Source organism: Coloeus monedula (genome assembly GCF_965178545.1).
Source record: "Coloeus monedula genome assembly, chromosome: 10".
Taxonomy (NCBI): Eukaryota; Metazoa; Chordata; class Aves; order Passeriformes; family Corvidae; genus Coloeus; species Coloeus monedula.
This window is the reverse complement of record NC_138790.1, coordinates 11,037,653-11,060,039: the sequence shown is the minus strand read 5'-3', so window position 1 is coordinate 11,060,039 and position 22,387 is coordinate 11,037,653. Positions and strand designations below refer to the sequence as shown.

At 41.2% G+C, this 22,387-nt stretch overlaps 1 long non-coding RNA gene across 2 annotated transcripts; it reads right to left on the bottom strand.

Annotated features, from left to right (window-relative positions):
* Positions 1–1,230: 1,230 nt before the first annotated feature.
* On the bottom strand, positions 1,231–12,008 carry LOC309576800. 2 transcript variants are annotated; one of them, XR_014226715.1, is made up of 4 exons: positions 11,886–12,008; positions 8,557–8,688; positions 7,629–7,700; positions 1,231–2,281 (listed from the first exon to the last, which is right to left on the bottom strand). It is a non-coding gene; the product is annotated as an uncharacterized lncRNA (long non-coding RNA). The 2 variants fall into 2 exon arrangements; XR_014226716.1 differs by having other exon boundaries at positions 1,231–2,142.
* Between the last annotated feature and the right edge of the window lie 10,379 nt (positions 12,009–22,387).

Genomic DNA, 22,387 nt, shown 5'->3' with positions numbered 1-22,387 from the left:
TTTTTTGTACTTCAGGTTACAAAGAGGGATCTCATTGGCTTATCTAAACTCAGTGCTAAATAAGCAGGGTTTTCTCCTTCTTTTTCATCTGCTTGTTAGAGCTGCAAAAATAAGACCATGTACACAACGCCACGGCTTTCAAATTTAAATGTCACAAGTTGTGCATGTCAATATGTAGTGAATGGTACAGTAATGCAGCAGTTACTGAAATTTTACCCTGAAGTACAATGTAACTTTTTTTCTAATCACAGCATTATGGGATAGGATTTTGGGATCCTATTAGTAGGAAATGTATTAGCATTTATTTTAAAATAATTTTTAGCTTCACAGATATATATCAAAGCTAAAAGCAAACATACCCTGAAAAGTTAAACATTAAAAGGCAAATGAACACCAGATTTGCTTTCCTTTAGTTTTATAATCATTTAAAAGCTGTCAATTCATTTTCTGGTGTATGTACTTATGAATGATCTTTTGGGATTGACAATGCTGGAAAAATTTTCAATTAACACTTATTCTAGTTTTTCAGATTTCTATGTCTAAGTAGCCTCTCTAAAAATAAATGCCGAAAGATTTAATTAGCTTTACCTTACTCTAAAAGGCAACCTCTAGACTTTCCAGGGCATACAGTGAAAATTGGGAAGCAAGAGGTAAAAAAAAATGCATGTCCTTCCTTCAAGTACAGCAATTTTAGTGGTCCTACAAGAACAGTGTATCAGCGTTTTTAGGTCAATAACTCATTGCTTTAAATACATAAACAAAAACAATTAGTATTCCTATTTTTGACATATTTCAGAATTCAACAGTAAAAGGGATAAATTCACCAAAAACATGGTAGTTCACTAAAATCTTAATAAAACTTCAGTGTTTTAAATGTAATGAATAAAGACAAAATAGTGTACATCTTTTCAGATACTAAAAACTATTCTGAAACTTGATTCTGCAAGTTGATTTTTCATTTGGAAAGACTGTAACTGGAGTTTACTCTACTGCTGTTACTTTCCTATCTAACAATAGTTACCTTCAGATGAATGCCACTGTATTCTCTATAATCATCATTTTTACTACCAGTGAAAGTAGGTTTTCATTTCTTTTAAAATAAATCCTGTTTTAGATTTCATTTTGCAAACTTGCAGCATTCTCACATGCCAAGTCATATTCTTTCTTCTGTTTGATCTTGTTTCATAGCAAGCTTCATAGTAGTAGGGTCATAATAACGAGGATATGAAAACAGTGTCATAAAAACACTTTGTGCAGGAGTATCTAAGACTTTCTTTTTTATTTTACAGTGCTGACAATCATAATTTCTTAGAAGGTGGAAAGTTAGAGTTTTACATGTAAGATCATGCACCTAACTCAGCAAACTAAATAGCTGCTGTGTCTTTAGTGTTTGCATGTGGTGAGTACGTGCGCCAAGTATTTGCCTGTTGAATGGCTTGGTTTGCAGCTCTTTGTTTCACTGACCATAAACCACAATGTTAAAACACAGGGCAAATAACAAAATAAGAAGGGTTGTAAAATAGTTTTTAAGGTGTCTTCTAACAGCTTTTATCAGAAGTAGCAAACTCAACTGCAGTCCATGAATATTGATAGTTTTTCTGGCCTTTTTATTTTAGCTATTTGAATGGCCATCATGTTTTTCTTCTCTGCAGAAGAGGCAGTAGTCAATTACAATGATGATTATATGAACTACAATTAAAACAATTCCAGCTGCTCTGACAAAAGTAGCTCCAGGCAGAGTTGGCCACGAGATTCTGTTTTGAATATATCTTGAGGTGCTTCTTTTTTGCCTTCTGTAAGTAATAGGCAAATAGCTTTAAGCTTTGTTATAATCCAAGCACAAATGATGACTTGGTGTTTCATTGAGTGCGCCGGTGTTAAATACAACGAAGCTCAGCATATTCAGCAAGATACTGGTGAAGTGCCATCAAAGGAAAACGTCTTCTGCCACTTTCTCCTTGTACTTCAAACATTGTCCATATTACAAATTGTGGAGTTCTCACATTAAGTACTTGTACTGTTTAACAGATTGCGCCAAGGTCACAGAAGAGGGAACAACAGAGCAGGTCATGGCACAGGAGAAAATACTGCACTTCTTTCTTCATTTGAAAGCATTCTCAAACTATCTCTGGTATTAGCAACCTAAGTGAAGTAATAAAAATGTAATCATCTGTTTAAAGGAATGGTTTTTACTACATTTTCTATATGTACTGATACTGAGCATTTTCCCTCTGATGAATTATTAAACATGTTCATGATCTTTAAAGGCAACTCCCAGGTCCTGTAAAATAAAAGCAAAACCCAAAGGTATCATAATTTGTACAGTGTGCTTGATGCTATTTCTTCCCACAACCATAAGCATGATTAGCAGCTGTTCACAATAAGGCAGGCTTGTCTGCACACAAGTAGATGATTTTACTGTAATCTTTACATGTGATATATTGGTTTTCATGGCTCAAAGAATATCATACTAGGACCTCTAAAGCACATCCTTAACTTTCTTGTTTTGGTGGTCATTTAGTGAACAGGTAAATATAGAGTGTATGGAAATGAAAAGTATCCTTATAATAAGGATTGTTTGAAAACCATTTTTGATAGGTAAATTGATCACACAGTCACAAAACGGATGCGGTTGGAAGGGACCACAGCAGGTCATCTGCTCCAACCTCTCTACTCCAGCAGGTTCACCCCAGAGTGTGTGGCACAGAATTGCATCCAGATGGTTCTGGAATGTCTCCAGTGAGGGAGACTCCACACACTCTTTGGGCAATCTATTCCAGTGCATGGTGTCCTGCACAGTAAGGTTCTTCCTCGTTTTCAGGTGGAACTTCCTGGGCATCAGTTTCTGCCTGCTGCCTCTTGTGCTATTGCTCAGCACCACCGAGCAGAACCTGGTCCTTCCTCTTATCCCTCCCTGCAGAGACTCATGTTCATTGGTGAGGTCCCCTCTGAGTCATCTCTTTTTGAGGCTGAGCAGGCCCAGCTCTCTCAGCCTTGCCTCAGAAGAGAGATGCTCCAGTCCCCTCATGATCTTTGCAGCCTCCACTGGACCTGCTCCAGGAGCTCCATGTCTCTCTTGTCCAGAGGAGCCCAGAACTGGACAAACACTGCAGATGTGCCTCACCAGGGCTGAGTAGAGGGGCAGGATCACTTCCCTTGACTTGCTGGCAATGCTCTTGCTAGTGCACCCCAGAATCTTATTGTCATCTTGGCCACAAGGGCTCACTGCTGGCTCATGGATAGTTTGTTGTCCACCAGGACCCCCAAGTCCTTCTCTGCAGAACCACTTTCCAGCAGGTCAGCCCCCAGGTGTCCTGGTTCCTGGGGTTATTCTTCCCCAGGTGCAGGACCCTGCATTTGCCCTTGTTGAACTTCAGATGGTCCTTCTCTGCCTATCTCTCCATCTCCGACCTGTCAAGGTTCTTCTGAATGGCTGCACAGCACACTGGAGTATCGGCCACTCCTCCCAGCTTTGTGAACTAACTGAGGAGGCATCTATCCAAGTGATTGATGAGTAAGTAAACAATACTATGAATAAGTTAAACAGTACTGGGCCCTATACTGAGCCTTGGGGGACACCACTAGTGCCAGGCCTCCGACTAGACCCTGTGCCACTGATTATGACCCTCTGAGATCTGCCATTTAACCAGTTCTCAATTCATTTGATACTACTTCATGGGGCAAAGCAAGAACAAACAAATAAAGAGAATAAGCTGCTCACTGAGCCTTCCTGATGGTCACCCGACTGGCAAGATGGGTAGTGCAGAGAAATAAACTTGCAATACAATAACCCTAATGTTTAAAATATATTAGCCTACAAAACCACTCTAGAATCTTTCATGGGTATTACATTTACTAGAAAAGCAAGGTTCATTCCTGATTGTGTCTATCTGGCGCTTAATATAACATAATCTGTGCTGAATGTTTGTTTTCAAATATCCAAACAGATGTCAGTTCTGCATGGTATTTGAGGTAAAATTTTAGTCAGCAGGATATTATTTTTTCATTTAAAGACAAATTGACTTTGCCAGTTGTCACTAGCAACTTAAAAAAACCTCACATATAAAAAATATAAGTATAAATGTTATGTGCACAAAATCTTTGGAACTATTCTGTTGCGAGTATCAGTTCTCCACTGAAGTTTAGCTGTCTCAGAAACTTGTATTTCTGATATTTCAATGCCTCCCCGACATCTAACATTTTCATAATTTTATATAAATGCAGAATCATTTAAATGCAGTCTTAAATGCTGAGTTTACTTGAGGTAACTTTTAATTTACTTTTTATGTGATTTCCAGGCATCTTTAGATGCTCCCTGCATTTGACTAAAGTACACATTACTGAGAAGACTGAATTTAATACTTGAGAACAGAGACAAGCACTCAAAAAAAAAAAAAAAAAAAAAACAAAAAAAACCCAAGAAGATATTTCAGAGGCAAGGAGGATGCTGTAAATGATTATAGAGTCTCAGGTTTTTCTGTGTGGCCATCAATTAAGAAAGTACTTGTGTACACAAATACTACAGTTTAAGCACTTCCAAAGCAGTTGGCTAATTTCAGAGCATAAGTTCTGCTTTCAAAAGTCATATAACAACCTTGGTGGAAGCTTTCACTTTGCTCATGGCCAGCTGTCACTCAGCTGTTAGCCTTAGGCTTCCTCCTGACAAGGTTTCCAGGCTGCTTTGAAGAGCATGGTGACCTCATTTTTATTACAATGAAGACCAGCCTGTGCTTGGCTGTTGGGTAACATCAAGCCATAACACATATAGTTTCTGTCTTAACAAAACCCTACAGTAGATTTTCCATAGTCCACCTACAGTTTTCTTCTTCCAGAATACTTCTGAATACAAACAGCATATGAATGGGGGAGAGACAGCATCTCTTACTGCCTCTGCATGGTTCAAGAAGGTAACATAGAGTCTCCATAGATATGTGTGGCCTTTGGGCACAGGGAGAAGAGATAAGCATTTAAAATTATTTAAATTTTAAAATTATTTAAAATGGGCTCCAAAAAGTCTGTGGAAAAATACAGAGTATAGGAAGTTTATTTTGATGACTGTATCAGGGACAGACATTGCATGTGTACAAGCTTTTCATAAAAAGAGAGATATTACTATTTTTCTTTGTTTAAGCAAAAGGGGCTGGTCACTGCAGCTTTCCTTCAAGGGGCTGAATCACCACTTCCTGTCAACTTGTTAATACTAACACATCACTTCAGAGTTACAGCTCCAAAGCTTCAAACTACTCCACACAGACTACCTTCTGTTTGTACAGTGCACTCACCGAGCTGCAGTTCAGCAGTGTCAATACTGGTGTCTGGAGCTGTTTTCAAAGTGCACTGCAATATCACAAATCAGCCTTCTGGTCTCCTACTATAATCTGTTTAGCAAATGGCGCATTTAGCTACTTCAGCAATTTATATTGAGTCCTGTGGTTGTCAGGGGCCCTAGAAAGTCAATATTATATGTGCATAAATAAGGAAAGCTTTGCTTAGTTATTCATCTATCCGTTGGTCATTTCCTGTGTATGGGCAAAAGAAAACAGTGGTTAAAGGGTCTTCTCTGCAGTTTAGATCCATATGCTGATTTAGATCAGTCTTCAAGGCATGTGGTAAAATTTCAATTTATGAATTTTTACAGTTTTTGTAACAGAGTCATGGGACCTGCTCACGCAAGTCTTTACCCACAACACATGTAAGTCTTCATCTTGCAGATTTTCCAGTATTACAGAAGCTTAAAAAACATTAACACTGAGTTTGATAGGAAGTGAAGCCTGTTTGTGCGTGAGCAATGTTTCTACAAGCTTCATTTTAAAAGCATCACAGACTTCATTTGGAGTTTTTAATTAGACTATCTATAGAAGTAAAATTCTTTCATTTTAGCATTTACACAAAATAAGAAACCCACTATATATTAGTTATATTATTTCAGGCACTGCTAATGGACATTACAATGTCCATTATATTATGTTATATTGATAAATAAATTAGGAAAGGTTTAAAGGAAATTAAAATCAGATTACCACTCTAACCTGTCTTATACTATCTTCTATCATTGCTGCATTCATTGACTTTCAAAACTCCATACTAATTTTGACTAAACATACTTGGAAATATTTAATAATCTGAAAGTAATATTTAGTCACTGTGGAAACAAAAGGATTTTTAATACTTATATATTTAGTGGCTGAAGTGGTATGGTAATGCAAATCAAAAAGAATACACACCCAGCAGAAGCAAACTCCCCCCCTCTCAAGAGAGGCAGTCCAATCTGGCATCCAGGACCTTGTATTCACCAACGTCTTAGGCTGTGTCTGAAGTGTCCCTATCTCAGGAGCCTGGGTGGCCCTTCCTGCAGCCAGGGATGCTGCTGTGTGACATGAGAAGGAGCTCCCCATTCAGCAGTGGTGGTAGTTGTGACAGTACTGACTCTACACTGTCTGCTGACAGTGCCTAAAACCTGGCAGCTATAGGGTGTCACACGCTTCAACCCCTTTGTGCTTCAGAAGAATGAGGGTCTCCTTATTCTGACAGCCCCATAACATCTGACAGCCCCATATGGATGTCTTTGGTAACTCAGGGCATTTTAAAAGGCACTGGAAGCCTTTATTTAGGAAAGTGAATTTCATCCCAAATAACACTGCATGAGCAGCCTGCTGCTCTGATTCTGGCCTGCTTCTAACTGTAATCCTGATAGGAGAGAGGCTTCAAACAAGGAAAAATGTAGATTGCAATGTGAGATGCTAGGAAGACATCACTTGCTAACAGGTCAGACTGATGTTTAGATAAGGTATTTCTAAACTGTCTATAATACCACAAAGCTGACTAAATCTACCCTGAAAAAACTATCCACATGGTTACAGAAAATGATGTATAATTCTAGCTAAAATAATGGACTCTCTTCCGCTGAAGCCAAAGCGTACTGCTGGTTTCAATAGGACAGGACTGGTTTAAGATGGAAGTGTGGGAATTGATGCTGAACGCTTTCTAGTCTGTTGCAGTTTTATTCAGATTCATGAGAAAGAATGTTGTTAGCTATAGGTAAAATGTTAAGAAGATAGGACATATTCAAAAGTATTTTTGTTTTGTACCAATAATCAATTCCCGAATTTAAGAAATATCATTTGTAGAAGTTTCACAATACAAAAAAAGTATAGGAACATGCTGAACTTAAAGGATGAGAATGATGAACTAAAAATAATTCAGAAGTAGGAAACTTTTATAAGTTTGAACCTACTGAGGCAATATTTAAAGACATACATGACTCAAATCTTAGAGTGCAGACTCACTGAAAAATATCAAGAGTAATTTGCAAATATATCTTGCAGAGTTTAAATATAAAAGTATATTTTCCAGAAATAGTTTTTCTTACTACTGAGAAGAATGATCTGGTGTATCCCCACTCTTTTGGTGTTTAGCCTACTGGGTATAGTTTTATTCTTTGAGCGTAACACAAACTGTAGTCTCAAATTCATCCCTTTACAGGTAAGAGTTTCATGTAGGGAATACCCAGACTTAATTTTTAAAACAGATAAAACATCCATTTCAGCAGTTCACTCATGCCTATCAAACCGTGATAATTAAAGGAATATGATGTAACTTGACTGTATATTCAAAAAAAGGTAACTTACCTTGTATTTTGTCTCTGTTCAAATTGGAGTACTTCTTGCATTTGTTTCCTTCTCTGTGTTGCTGAAATATTGCTCATTGTAAAAGAAGAAGAAGGGAAATTAAACAGAAGCTAAAATAGAGAAGTTACTTGGAAACCAAAAGTCTAGAATGTCATTACATATTTAGAATAATAGTCCTTCTAGAAGCATTTACAGTTTTTTATGCCATCACAGGCTCAAAACAGTAATAGCAAGAAATAGAAATATTGTAATAAATACAATAACCTCACAGCTATCATAGATTTACTGTGGCCTAAAATTTTACAGAAATAGAAGTACCACCAAATCTCAGCTCCCCTTACTTAGAATGTCATTCTCCTAATTAATTAGTTGTGGTAAAGAGAATACCTGTTAATGGCCTAAGACACATTGCACACAATTTAGCTGCTCTGATTCACAGAAAAGGGAACATATACAGTCATTGTCTTTTTGGCTTTTTGTTATTGGGGATGATATTTTATCAGTCTGTCAATATTCGTTGGGTTCTCAATATGTTTTCTAGCATTCCTCTCTGAAAACATTACTTTGGAAAAATCTTCCTTCCACCTAGGTAGACTAGAAAAAAAAAAAAGATCTTCTGATATTTTTCTTATGGCATGAATTATGTAAACTGTTTAATTGCATGTAGTTCACTTCAGCTGTCCCTTCAGCCAACTTAAACAGCTCGAAGGCAAGACTTCAAAGTTGTTTCAAAAATTTTTTAAGAAATGCCTAAAGATATTTCAGAAATAAATATTGTAAAATGCTTTAATAATGGAATATTAGAAGCAATATCAGAAGAAATAGGGAATAGAATAGCCCATGGGAAATAGATTGATTCTTACAAGGTCAATACTCAGTAAGGTAAGTATAGACAAGCAGGATGAAGGATGAGATTGAGTGAACATACCTCCTTCTACGTCAGCACTACCCATTCTTAGTGCTTATTACTCAATTCTGCATCTGAGATTGAATCACTGCTGTTTTTATGGAGACCTATAGTCTTCCAGGCCAGGAGGGTCAAGACAGCATCTTCTATGTGCTGTAGAAATAAATATATATAAATAACTATGTAACTGAAAAACTTACTCACCTCTAATGAAATATCGTTCCTGGGACTCTCTTCATCACTTTTGAGAATCTCTAATGTACATAGTGAATTTTAACTGTGGAAACAAAACATAAGTGGCCTGGAAAACATGGGTGAAACAACCAAACTACCTCCATATTTTTCATGCAAATTTTGGTCTGAAGCCTTAGAATGGCAACAGCCTTTCTCCCATAGTAGCTGTCAATAACAGTCCTAAGTAAGTAGCTGCAAGCTGGTATTCTGGGTAGAAAACAGCTGCAACCAGGGGTATCTGCACCAGTACCTTTTGTGTAATGACATAGGCACTGGGAAAAATGTGTCTCCCATCTTCTCTGACTTGTCCTTGAAAACTCCTCCTTTGCTCCAACCACCAGAGATCAGCAGGCAGAATTTCCTTTGGCTGGTTCTTCATGCTGAGCGTACCTTGTGGTTGCCTCCATGCATAAGTACCTGCTGAATCTCACATTGCTACAACCCACTGCATTTTGTTGACACTTCTCAGACAGGGCTTGTAACTTAAAAGGAGCTGCAACATGCTTTCAGCAAGGCCACGGTGGGCTTGCTGGATTTGGGCTTTTTTTGGGGGGATATAATTGTATGGAATTGGGGTAATAAAATTATTCTAGTTGATGGAACAGATAGGACACATCTGAGAAGCTAAATTATTGCTGTTTCTGAGGGAAAAAACAAATATGCTGCTTATGACCAGCAGAGAGGGCCCTGCTCTGTCAGGTTATTGTCCAACTGAAGATTCTCAGGATACCATTACTATAAGCCAGGTTCTCTGAGTGACAGTGAACAAAGACTGCAAAACGGGTAAGGAGAGTTGCAGCAACACACAGACATCTTTCAGCTAACATCCTACAAACAGCAGCTGCCAACAGCAAATTAGTTGGTGTCTCTGTGCTGAGGCAGTGAGCAGGGCTTTTCACAGCACAGCACATTTGGGGTGTGCTGTAATTGGGGTTTGGTAGGTGTGCAGCAAATTCAGGAAGTGCAATTTGCACCTCCTTGTGCCAGAAACAGAATGAGTCAGATCCTTAAAGCTTCAATTTCAGCTTTGCTTCTGCCTCCTCATTGTTCTGACTAATACAATTATTTCATACCCAGCTAACTATGGTAAAAGCCAGCTGCATGGCCTCTAGGTTAGAGCCAGCTCATGCTGGCGTCAAAGCTAAAAGACTCCCACAGATTTCAGGGGAGCAGCTGCAGCCCACTCCAGCTACCTGTAAGCAAAATTATTAACTGCACTAAGAAACACACACATCAAGATACATTTAACAATACAACACACTCCATCAGAAGTCATTAGCATCTCAATTCTTAGGTGTCAAATTTGAAACATCTGAAAGAGGCCAGAAGTTCAGAAAGAACTACGCAGATGGACAGACTTCTAATATATTAAAAACCAAGAAACTTAAAATAGGCCGCGATTTTAAATGTAAATCTAGCTCTCTAAACATGAGAAAAAAAGCCCTAGAAAAATGCTCTGTATGGTTTTGGCCCCAGATGAGCCCCAATTACAGCACACCCCAAATGCACTGTGCTGTGAAAAGTCTTGCTCACTGCCTCAGCACACACTCATCTAACACTGCAGGATCAGTGTCGTGTACTAGCTTGGAGTGACCTTGGTCCTGGGCAATGGGGAATATTGAAACCTCTGTCTTTCATGAGAGTGTGTGTAAACCCACTGGCACTTTTAATGGTCAGCATACACATTCACAGAATACAGGCTTCTTTCCAATTTATTTTATTACTTACTATAATTAAAGTATTTCAAAAACCATTTTTTACTAATGGGTAGGAGTTTTTTTCCTTCTGTTTGTAGATTAATTCCAGTAATTTGTGAAGAACATTGAGGGTGAAATTAATTAAAATAATGTAACATTTAAAAGATTTAGTAACAGTTCTCTTTCCCTGTGTTATCCCATTGGAACCACAACTTGGCAATGCATTTTATAACTCTTTTTCCTTCTGATCTTGTGTAAGCCAAAACCTTGGTCTGACAAATGATATTGTGAGAACAGTTATCTAAAACTGCCTGGAGCTCTGGCAGGATCAGGCCAAGGGCCTTGATGTTAACCCTACAAAAGGTAATGAGGGTTTGCAGTTGGCTATTGGCAGGGTAAGATTAGATTTGGTTCTGTAAAGCTGCTGTAACTACAGAAAATTAAGAGCTCATGATTTAGTAGTGTTCCTAGTTAGTCCACAACATTTTTTCTGAAAAGGTGAGGATAAGGTCAGTGGTGAGACCCAGAAGCTTCCCCACCTCTCCAGAAGAACTGCAGGGAGAAAGACCAGGGTAATTTGACACAGAGGTCAGACTTTGTGTGTACTTGCTGTACAGTATTCTCTAGTCTCAGAATAGTGCAGCTGACAGCTAGGATCCCTCCTTCCTAACAGATGCCAGGTGTATTTCAATAAATATCGAAACCATGGATAGCTTTCTGAGCCTGATGTGAAAAACAGAGATTCTAAGGTTTCCTGAATGCAATTTGTAACCTCCTTAGAAGCCCCGACTGTCCGCCTTGCCTGCCTATCAAGCACTACTTGCTTTTTGGGTCAAAGAGTCATCAAAATGGGGTCAGAGGACGAGCTCATTATTTCCTGTCTTCCCGGCAGTCTGCTCCCAGTGTGTTTCTTGGCTCCTCTATGACGCACATGGTATTGTTTGTGGAACAATGTCATGTTTTAATGATTTGCAAAGTACTACGAATCGGGCATGTTAAAGATACTCAGCAAGCATTAACAGCTGCTATTTAGTGCAGCAAAGTTTTATAGAATTTCAAGGATATAGACTAATTATGTGTTTAACAATAAGCCTCCATTATAGTGGCCTTACTTAAATTGCCCATCAAAACGTCAATAAACTGGCAATAGCATGAGAGAAATTAATATAGGATTTAAAAAATATTTTAATCTAATTTGCTACATCGGAAGTAGCAGATGGATCTTAGCTAAAATACATAAAATAAATATTTAAAAAAAAAAAAAGTATTTTTGCCAAATAATTAATTTTCCAGAACCCGTAAGGTGTCTGACCCCAGCGTGACCCGCTGCCACTGTGCTGGTGTCACCGGCGTAATTCCCGACCCCCACCGCCCGGAGCGCCTGCCCGGTGTGTCACGTCACATCAGCACCTGGCGTACCCTGCGGAGCTCCTGGCCGGCACGAACTGCGGCCGAAGGTGTTCCCGGTTCCAGCTCCCGCACGACCGGGACGCGGCGCCTCCCGGAGCAGCCCCTCCTGAAGCCGCCCGGCCCTGCGCCACGGCGCCCCCTGGCGTGGCGGGTCCGCCATGGCGCCCCCGCCGGCCCCGCGCCCTGGTGGAGCGGTGGCCCGAGGGCGGGATGGCGGGGAATACTGTTCCCACAGCGGCCCCACAGCGGGATGGCGGGGAATACTGTTCCCACAGCGGCCCCACAGCGGGATGGCGGGGAATACTGTTCCCACAGCGGCCCCACAGCGGCCCCACAGCGGGATGGCGGGGGAAGGGGCTGCCGGAGTCGCCGGAACATTACTGTTTTTAGGGACAGTAAAACGTTGTGATGGCTGCTCCTTGCAGGAAGCCTCATTAAAGTAATGATAGCTCCTCATTACAGCCGCATTACATTTCTGTTAAGAAATACATTAAAAGATACAAAGTAGCAGAAATGTCAGGCCAGTAATAATATAAGCTGAATAAACCTTCCCTTTTTGAGTAAAACCTTGAGAAGAGGGTCTGCAATATTTAATCTAAAAGACAGTGCACCTGGTAGGCAGAAATCATCATCGTCCCAGTGTCAGGAGCATGTTAACATTTCAGATCATGAACAAAAAGTGCTTCTAAAATGATGTTTGTAGAGGTTAACAATAATTTCCTTCCTTAGCATGTAATAAAGTTGTATTAAAACAATATTTGCATTCCCTATTAATGCAACTCCACAGATGACCAGCTGATTTAAATTAGAGAACATTTACTAGTTTGCTTTTTCCATTGCAGCTGCTGCAACAGCAGGACCAGCACCTCCAAAATCTGCCTGGGCCTCTGGCAGCACCAGCCACTGGAGCTCGAGTCCATTTTAAAACCAGGGCAAAGTGAACAGCTGGCTTGAATGAATGCCTGGGAGCCCACACCCTTGCTCTCCCTCAAACAACAATGTTTATTACATTCTTATTACACTGAAGGAAAAGCAATAAGCATTTGGGAAAACAACCAACATCTACAGGCTGGTGTGTGGGAGGACATTACAATGTTACCCTGTCTGGCAATCTTTTATTTCTCTCTCCCCATTTGATAATAAAAAAGTGACTGGACAAATGTCCCTTTCACACCTTGCTCCTCTGCTTTTTGTTCTCTGTCACCCTCCCTAAAACAACACAAACTAACCGAGCTGTTAATAGTTTGTCAGATTCCAGAGTCTGGGATGCATTTTTGCTAGCCTATCTCTATCTGGACGGAAGTGCAGAGCTGCTGCAGCAGCCATAAAAGCACAAGAGGTCCTGTACGTCCCTCTGGCTCCTCTCATGCTGGAGGAGAATTACGGCTATGGATAGGAGTCCATACTGACATTTCTGCCATCTCTCCTGTGTCATCTCTCAGAGCACTGTTCCACCCCCCTCTCTAAGTTTCTGTGCTACTGAAAGCAATTACAACTCGAGTGACTCATTACACCACAGGTCTTGGAATCACTCCCCCATACAAGAAAATAAAACCTCTCCCTCTTTTCTATGAGATCCACTTTCTGCTGGTATTTGAGTGAGACAGTGGCAACCCAAAACTGTCACCCAACACTTCTTCTCAAGTAGCTTTGTTATCCCTTAGTGATTTGGTTGGAAAAACAAATACACAAATTCAAAGGAAGTGGAATCAGAATGCTCCCAGTGACACACACAGTGCAAGGCAGTGACTTGCAGGTGGGAAATCGCCTCTCCCTGAAAGGTGAATACTCTGAAGCAACCTACATGTGCATCGTCTTTCAGATTCCCTTGAGCTGACAGCTTCCCCACCTACCTGTATGAAGTTTTATATGGCAACAATAAAGGGAAAAAAAAGTACGAATAGACAAAGTGAGATAACAAAAACACAAAATAGAAAAAGACACTATAAAGAAGCTCAGCAGCAGAATTAGAAATCAAACTTTCCCTTAAAACAGCAACAGGAATCTAGCCAAGAAACAATGGTCTTGGTACATTTTGGAATCTAGAACTGGAAAAGTTAGAGGCACATCTTATTTAATCAGTAATACATAAGAAGTATTTTCTAGCATTCTAATTATGGATTTAGTCCTCTAAATCTTTATTCGCATAAGAAGTTTGTACTTGCAATGAATACTAAATGCTTGGAAGATGTTTATGCCGTTCTTTAAAAATTTGTTTATTAGGAGACTGAAACAAAGCAGTAGATTGTAGCATGTAATTATGAAAAAGAGGATACACATCACAGCCAAGTATTGTGGCACTCTCTTCTTTTAACGTGAACACCACAAGAGCTGAAAACATTTGGATTAAAATAAAAAGTTAGTAATTTAGGTACATGTTTTTTAAACTGAGGATCCATCTGGCAAATACCAACAAGCAAGCTGCTCCTGCTCAACATAAGCACGCTGTATTTTACTTCTGAGATTAAGAGTTATTTTTAATCTTTACTGCTATATTGTTGTTCTAAAAAGTGTCTAGATATATGTAAATGTTTACACACATAAGTATTTTACAATCCATAGAATCACTTCAAAAACAGTGCACTTGCAGAAAAATATTAATATGAAAACATATCACATTAAAATGCTATTCATATAATATTTGTGTTGTACATTAAATAGAAATTATGATATATTCTTGTTCAGAAAAGCTTTCAAGCTCTGACAGCATTATTTGAGGGTTTACATATAGAAAAATTGAAAGAAAACTATTTTATTATCCTCCACTAGAGGGAGAGAGTGCAACTCTTGTTGCTGGGCAGATTCTGCAGTTTTATACTGTCCCATTTAAAGCAATGATGTCACGTTTAGGGGAAAAAAGCCCCGAGCAATGTAGTCCATTATATTATGAAATATGAAGTAACTCCTAAAATACTAAATCCCTGAAATCTAAAATTTCATTGCTGCTAGGTTAATTTCTGGAACCAATACTACACCATGTTGATTTCTTTAGACATGGATGTTTACATCTTTATTGAAAGATCGGAAATAAATAGCAGAAGTAACAGAAATTGTAATATTGAAAATCAGTTACAAAACAAAATGACCTATACTGTACTTTCCATTCTGTATTGGATGTGGAACACTCCTACAGGTACTGTATCATTTTCACTGCTTCCTTAGAAATCAGAGCATAATTTCTTCCACCCAACAGGTAACCCTTTGTCTCAGAAGCTCAGAGAAGTCTCACCTCCCCAACGACAATTTGACAGTAACTGTTCAGAGTGTCTATATTTTCATTTCACCTAAACACCCTGATGATCCCGTCCATGATAGCCACACAAGTATCTGTCACTTTTAGTCCTCTGGACTCGTGGTCCTGCTGGTTTGCAGTTTGTGGTAGGGTAAGAAAACAAAGCGCTGGTGTCTGTGTGCCCACAGAATGTTTGGGAACTGCCCCAGCCCACAGAAACACGAGACACTTGGATGAGCTTCAGAGTACTGAGTAGGACCAAGCTTCTGGTGTGTGTAAATGTCGTCTGGAAAGTGGGCACTGGATGCCCACTACCTGAAGGATAACCATGGATGGCACAGAATCGAAGGCTGAAATGTCGTTTTCATTTAAAACCCACTGCAGAAAGAGTAAGGAAGAAAGGCTGGGAGGGCTTAATGTGTCAATTATCAAAGCAATAATCTACCCCTGGAAGTGTAAGTGACCTTTAAAAGTTGCAAATGTTTCTGTATATACTGAGATGTGGACAAACAAGGCAAAAACTGTTCAGTTTGTGCTTACATAGATTTCAAAGGAAGCCCTCTATTTATGGTTCAAGAACAAAAACTTAACAAGGAAACACAACCCAGGTGTTAATACAACATTTGAATTTAATTTTGAAGTTTACGAGATGCTCACAAATAAAAAATCCTGTAAAATATATTTCTATACTGCACTCCTGTTTATATTTATTTAAATTTTCTGAGGAACTGGAGGCAGTTCAATAATACATTCCTTTTCCATATCTCTGTTTAGGGAAAACTGTAGTTATTGATAGTATGAGTGCTATGCAGACAGAGATTGAAAAAACCCCAACAAAACAAGCGAGATTGGAACAGTTATTGAGAAGGAAGAAATGACTCTATCTCAAACACATAATGGCAACTTTTGTACAAATAGTTCTGGCTGAGCTGCCACAGGGATCTTGGTTGTAGGATCTCTGGGTTTTGTTGGCCTCATGCTGACATAAATGGTTTAATTTATATTAGCTGGTTCAGTGCTAATTTGACCTTGCTGGAATTTGCAGTTAATTTGGTATATTTGCAACAAGTGCAACCCACAACCAAGTCATGGATTGAATGCTCTGAGATCTCTTACATGCACAAGTCTGACCCGGAGGAACTGACTGCAGTGGCAGCGTGAGTCATGTCGGAGGCCCCAAGTTCTCTCTCCTCGCATGGTACTTCAGATGTTCAGCCAGCTGCAGCCACACCCTTATGCTCACACGTTTTAAACCAGAAAAGTGAGATATCACCATGTGCAAAACATATTAGTGTTACAATAGCATTTAGGACTAATAGGATTTTTCTTGATAAGATAGTTTCTTTTACCCTCTCGATATACAACTTTGATTGCTAACGTACAAAGCTGAAATTAAATAACACTGCAAAAAGGGACTGTTTTACCACCTCTTCTTTTGTTTTGTGAGCAAGTGTCATTCCTCCTGTGCTGTGACTTTCTCAATCAGGGAAATAACTATGACGAGTTGCAGAACACACATTTTCCTGTGGACATCTTTATCTACAACACGGAAATGTAGGTTTGCTGTAGCTGCTCCCACTGAAGAACTTAAAAGTGTGTGTGTGGCAGCAGTTCAGTTCAGAAGTGGCAGTCACTGTACATACTCCTACCCATTCAATGTACCCTGCCAGCTCTTTAGGCTTCTTCTCCAGCTCAGTGTCCTGTTCCTACTCACTTTCTCTCTTCATTCTTGCTGCATTTTCTGTGGCAGGATGAACCTGGCTCCAACCTCCCAAGTGACACAATACTCAGTGTTGCTGGGGGAACCTTGACAAGTCACTGACAAAATAGCCCCTCCACTCTGAGGCAGGACTGTCAACATCTGCAGCATCCCCATCTGCTGAGAAACATCCTTTGGTCCTTTTAATACACTCCAGAAAACTTTCACATCTCTCACAGGATACACAGAAGAGTTTTTACACAATTTAATTGAAAGAGGATAGCCTTAGATTAAATACTACATAAAAATTCTCTGTGAGGATGGTGAGGCAGTGGCAGAGGTTGCCCAGAGAAGCTGTGGCTGCACCTTCACTGGAAATGTTCAAGACCAGGCTGAATAGGGCTTTGAGCAATTTGGTGTAGTGGATTGTGTTCCTAACCACAGCAGGGGGTCTGAAACTACATGATCTTTAATGTCCCTTCCAACACAAACCATTCTATGATTCTGCATTGTCCTCCTGAAGGATCTAAGAAAATTGGACGGGATCTCCTGTACCTGTAGCTGCTGTAATGCATCAGCTCTTGGAGAGAGAAGAGAGAAGACAGAGAAGACATGTAGTTATTCTTCAAATGGAAATCTCCATGCCAGCAATAATAAAAATATTGCTCTTTCCTCTACTTTTGAATTCCATTCCCATGGTCTATCCTCAGTCTTGGGTGAACTTGAAGATAGCAAATTAGTTCATTCTTTCCCATTTGAGTAAGACTCTGCAGCTATCATAGGAGTAGGCAGGGGGATTACCGAAAACATTCATATTTGCTCAGAGTATTGTTTGAGAATGTTGTTTTGTGGTGAATCCACCAAAGATACCAAGGATTCTCCACAGACAGGCAGTGGGAAAAAAAGAAAATATGCATTATTTCTGTTTGGCAGTCTGGAGTTACCAAAATGAAGACAGGGCACAAACTTTTAGGGTGCCATAAGAAAGCTGTGCAGTCCCTATGCCAAATGACAATAGTAAGTTGGGTTTGTTTTCCTTTTTGCCTTTTTACCCAGCACCAATGTAACATGCCCTTGCAAATACACAGAATTCTTCAGTCACCCAAAGAGACTCATAGAAGAAAGAGGAGGCAAAATGTATAAATACCATAAATTATCTTTCCTTTTAACAGTAACTGTGTAACAAAGAATTGGCCAGGTCATTTGGTGACACTTTGTACTGAGTAAAAGTTCAGTGATTCAACAAAATTGGGAGAAGGACTTTTTTTCTGTTCTGTATCTTGGTGCTGCAGAAACCAAGCTCCTATTTCAAACCTTTCCTTCCTCATCAATCACTGCAGCACTACCACTTCATGGGAAGCAGGGTGGCAGTTTAATGAGAGCTTTAGGGAGGAGAGTGATCAGCACTACAGCAATAGTAGAGGAAAAGTGCTGGGAAGAGAAATAGCACTTTGTATTTTCATCAGTACACATTTCCAGAGGGCTGAATGGTCTATAAGCTCTACAGCACAGCTTCCGTTTTGAACAATGGGGATTAAGTAAGTGGTTGAAGCTGAAGAGTATGGTCTGAATGAATGAACTGCAGGGTTAAAACTGGATGGAATCCTGGGCTTGAAGTGTAGGAATCAGTGGGTTGATGTTTAGTTGGTGGCCAGTACAAGCAGAACACTCAGGGGTCAATACTGGTGCCATAATTGTTCATTACCTTGATTGTAACTTGGATAATGATACAGGATGCACCTGCAGCAGATTTTCAGACAATACTAACTTAGAAGGGGTGATTTGCAAACCAAACAGTGGAGGTTCAGTTGAGAGGCCTCTGAGAAACTTAAAAACTGGGTCAACAGGAACCTTATGAAGTGTAATGAGAAGTGCTAAGTGAACACATGGGGTTGAATAGTGCCAGGCACCAGTGCAGGCTATCAGAGCAGCAGCAGCAGCTGAAGAGCATGTGCCTGTCACAGCGGACACTAAGTTGAACATGAGCCAACAGGGTGTTTTCATTGTGAATAAAGTGAACCACAGTCTGAGCTACATTAGGAAGGGAGCATGGACAGTAGATGAATGGAAATTATTATTTCTCCGTATTTAGTGATAGTGAGTCCGCACCTGAGATAATGTGTCCTGTTTGGGGTTCCCCAGTTCAAGAAAGATGTTGAGAAACAGGAGAGGGGCATGCAGAGGGCCAATGAAATGGTAAATGGCCTACAGCATACCACTTGTGTAGAGATGTTGAAGAAGTTGGGCTTGGTTTGCCTGGCAGAGAAGAAAATAAGGCGATATCTGACAACAATCTAAAACTAGATCTAAATCTAAAAAGGGGAGTGGCAAAGATCATTGGACTGGATTCTTCTCAGTAGTACTGAATGGCAAAACCAGAAGGAAAAGTCACAAGCCAAGTCCTTGGAGTTGTGATGCATGTGGATCCTTGTGGATGCATGTGGCTGTGCATGGCTGGTGCCACAGAGGAACATACTTCCCAGAAAGGCTGGCCAGTCTCCATCTTTGAAGGCTTTCAAGGGCAGCTTAAGCAAGGCCATGACTGACTGGCAATGCCACAGGTCACAGTCCTGCTTCCAGTGGAAGGCTGGACAGGGTGGACCCTAGAGATCCCTTCCAACCACCACTTCTAGGACTATGCTACCACAGAGCCCCCCAGACAGTAAAAGAAATTGAATTATCAATTCTTTCTACTTCTGCTTTCTTCCCTCTCTCCCTCCATTCCTCTTTCCCTTGAAGTTATATTATGACATCTAATTACCATTATGTTTAAGGGACTAGTAAAACATCCTTCCTTTTCAGCTGGGGTTACTCTGCTTGCCATCCAAGCATTTTACACAGTTAAGATTTCTAAGGCACCAGAGTCTGTCAGACTTTGTTTACATCTTATTTTACTGGATCAGGCATCTTATTCTTAGCTAAAAACTGCAGACTTTTTCAGATATGATAGGCTTGTCCTCCCCATTCTTACAAAACGGACTTTTTTCCTTAATGAACATAATTTGTACTCTGTTAGACCTGCACATGGTTACCATTCAAGTAGATCCATACATACTCATCTTCTCAAGAGACAACATAAATCCAAGATTATAGCCCAGAACCACAATGGTATATGAACCAAAACTGCTGAAGCAGTATGACACAGCTAAGTGAATTCTCCATCAGATCAAATCTCTGTTGGCACAAGGATTTAGGCACATAGGCAGCATCTCAGGTACTGAGATAACAGCCAGTCAAATCTGTTTCTGTGACAGACAATAAAGGATGTTAGCATGTTAGATAATTCAGAAATCCAAGTATGTGTGTCTCAAATTTGAGTAATAACACTAGTTGATAAGCGGCAAATTTCAAGTCTCAAGCCCCTAGCATCAAACCTTTTAAGAAACCAGACTTCAGTAAAAAAGCTAATGCCAACTTACAAATTAAATTCTGGGATAGCAGTGTGCATACACTGTTGGGCAAGGTATTATTGTAAAAGATGCAAAAACCTGGGAACATGTATACTGAGAATGACACACATTTGCAATGCACTATCACAGTCTTTTGAAACAGAAATCTAGTTTTGTTTATGAAGGAGACATAAATAAAACCAATCACAAGTCTCTGACACTGAGCTAGTTATTTATTCTGGAAAAGGATTTCTTTTTGAAGACTACAATGCAAAGCACCATAAGTTTTATGTAAAGACTGAAGCCATAGCAATAGCCCATAATCTGTCACACACTTGAACCAAACCCAGACAGAAGTGTTTCATATTGATATATTTGATGGACTAGATCCATAATGGAACAGCACATTTTTTAAATGAAAAAAATAGATCAGATTTGCATTTGTAAACATCAGATGGAGGAAAAAGTCAAGTAAAATTGTAGAAAAAAATATTTAAAAGCCCCAAATGCATATTTTAACCCCCTTCAAACCAGTTGTTCTTTAACAGACTCTGTGCCACGATTTGCACATAGGCGGTATGTGTAACACCATTAAAATACTTCTCTTGGCCTCTCGTCATCTTGTCTTCTCTCAAGATACTTCTTATATCTTCTTGGACAGCCTTCATTTATACTACTCAGTGCACTGCTAGGACATCAAGAATCTCTGAGGATGAAAGTTATGTGTGGTGGCATACAGTCACCTTAGCCTGGGTATATTCACTGCAAATAGAGCAATGAATTCAGAATGTAAACCTCGTTAGTCAGGTTACTTAGAAAGAGCCAGCCAAGGAGTGAATACTGCTCTGAAAAAGTAATGTATTTTTGTATCTCTTCTCCCAAGGGTGGAATATTTTTGAAACTTATTTATTGCACAAATAAGGTACCATACAGTGAAACTTCCCAAGCTGCATTGTCAGAATGGTTTGGATGCATAAATTCAACCAGCCACTCTGAAATAAACATAATTCAACGGCCGTTAAAATCTTGATATCGGCTGCATTTATTGGATTATATCCTCCAACTCACCGGGATGTAAATTTCCAGCCATAACCTGTGCAGCAATAAACTTCATTCAGCCACAAGAGTGTGCATGTGAGAGGACTGCAAATCTGCTCCGCCAAACCAGAATTAGCCGGTATTGCAGGAATGAAAGAGCGTGGAGATTTGAAATTGCAGGGAATGGAGACAAGGCGGTGCAGAGGACGAGATGCCTGGGGGGCAGGCGGCCCCAGACCGATGCCGCACTCCTATGGAAAATAAACCCCGGGGCGGTGAGCAGGGGCGAGGCTGAGCTGGCGCGGGCGCTAAGCGGAGCCGGGCGCAGGTGGACACCGGAGCCCGCAGCAGCCCCCGGGGTCCCGGGGCGCGGAGCAGCGCCGCGGGTTGGGCTGACAGCGGGGGCTCGGCGCCGAGGCGCGCAGGGACGGCGGCGCTGGCGGAGCTCGGCGCGGTGAGTACCTCGGGACGAGCCAGGAGCCACGGCAACACACCGGCACCGGGGCGGGCGGGGAACGCCAAGCTGCCGCGCCGCTTGCGGCAGAGGCGCGCTGGGCTGGGCTGTGTGGGGCTGTGCGGGGCTGTGCTGGGCTGTGCTGGGCTGTACCGGCGCGGGGCTCTCGGGGCCGGGGGCGGCGGCCCCTCGGAGGCGCGGCGGGCCGGGAGCGCGGCTGCCGCAGCGGGGTAACTCGCGGTCATCCTTTGTGCTCTGCGGGCGGGCGGTGCCGCAGCCGCGCCGCCTCCCCAACGCCGCCCCCGCCGCCCGGCTCCGCCGCAGCCCCCGCGGGCCGAGCCCGCGCCCCCGCCCCGGCCCCGGGCTGCGCTGCTGAGCTGTCTCTGTGGCAGCCCCGCGGCCCGGGCGGTGGCGGCCGTCCCCGCCCCAGCTCTGCTTCGAATAGGTGAACCGAGCCGGGGTGCTGGGAAGGCGACGCGTGTGAAGCTCCCAAAGCTGCTCTCTTGGGAGAAAAAAGTACATCCCCTGCCTTCGGGCCGCTCCCGAAACAGGCTGTGAGCCTGTACAAAATAGAGGTGATCGCCTAATGCAAGCTGCCATTTCCCTTGGTACCAAGAGGAGAAAGCTGTCCGCTATCTGAGCCAATTCCGCCGTCCCCGGGGACGGGGCACCACGCGTGGGTCACACCGGGGCACAACA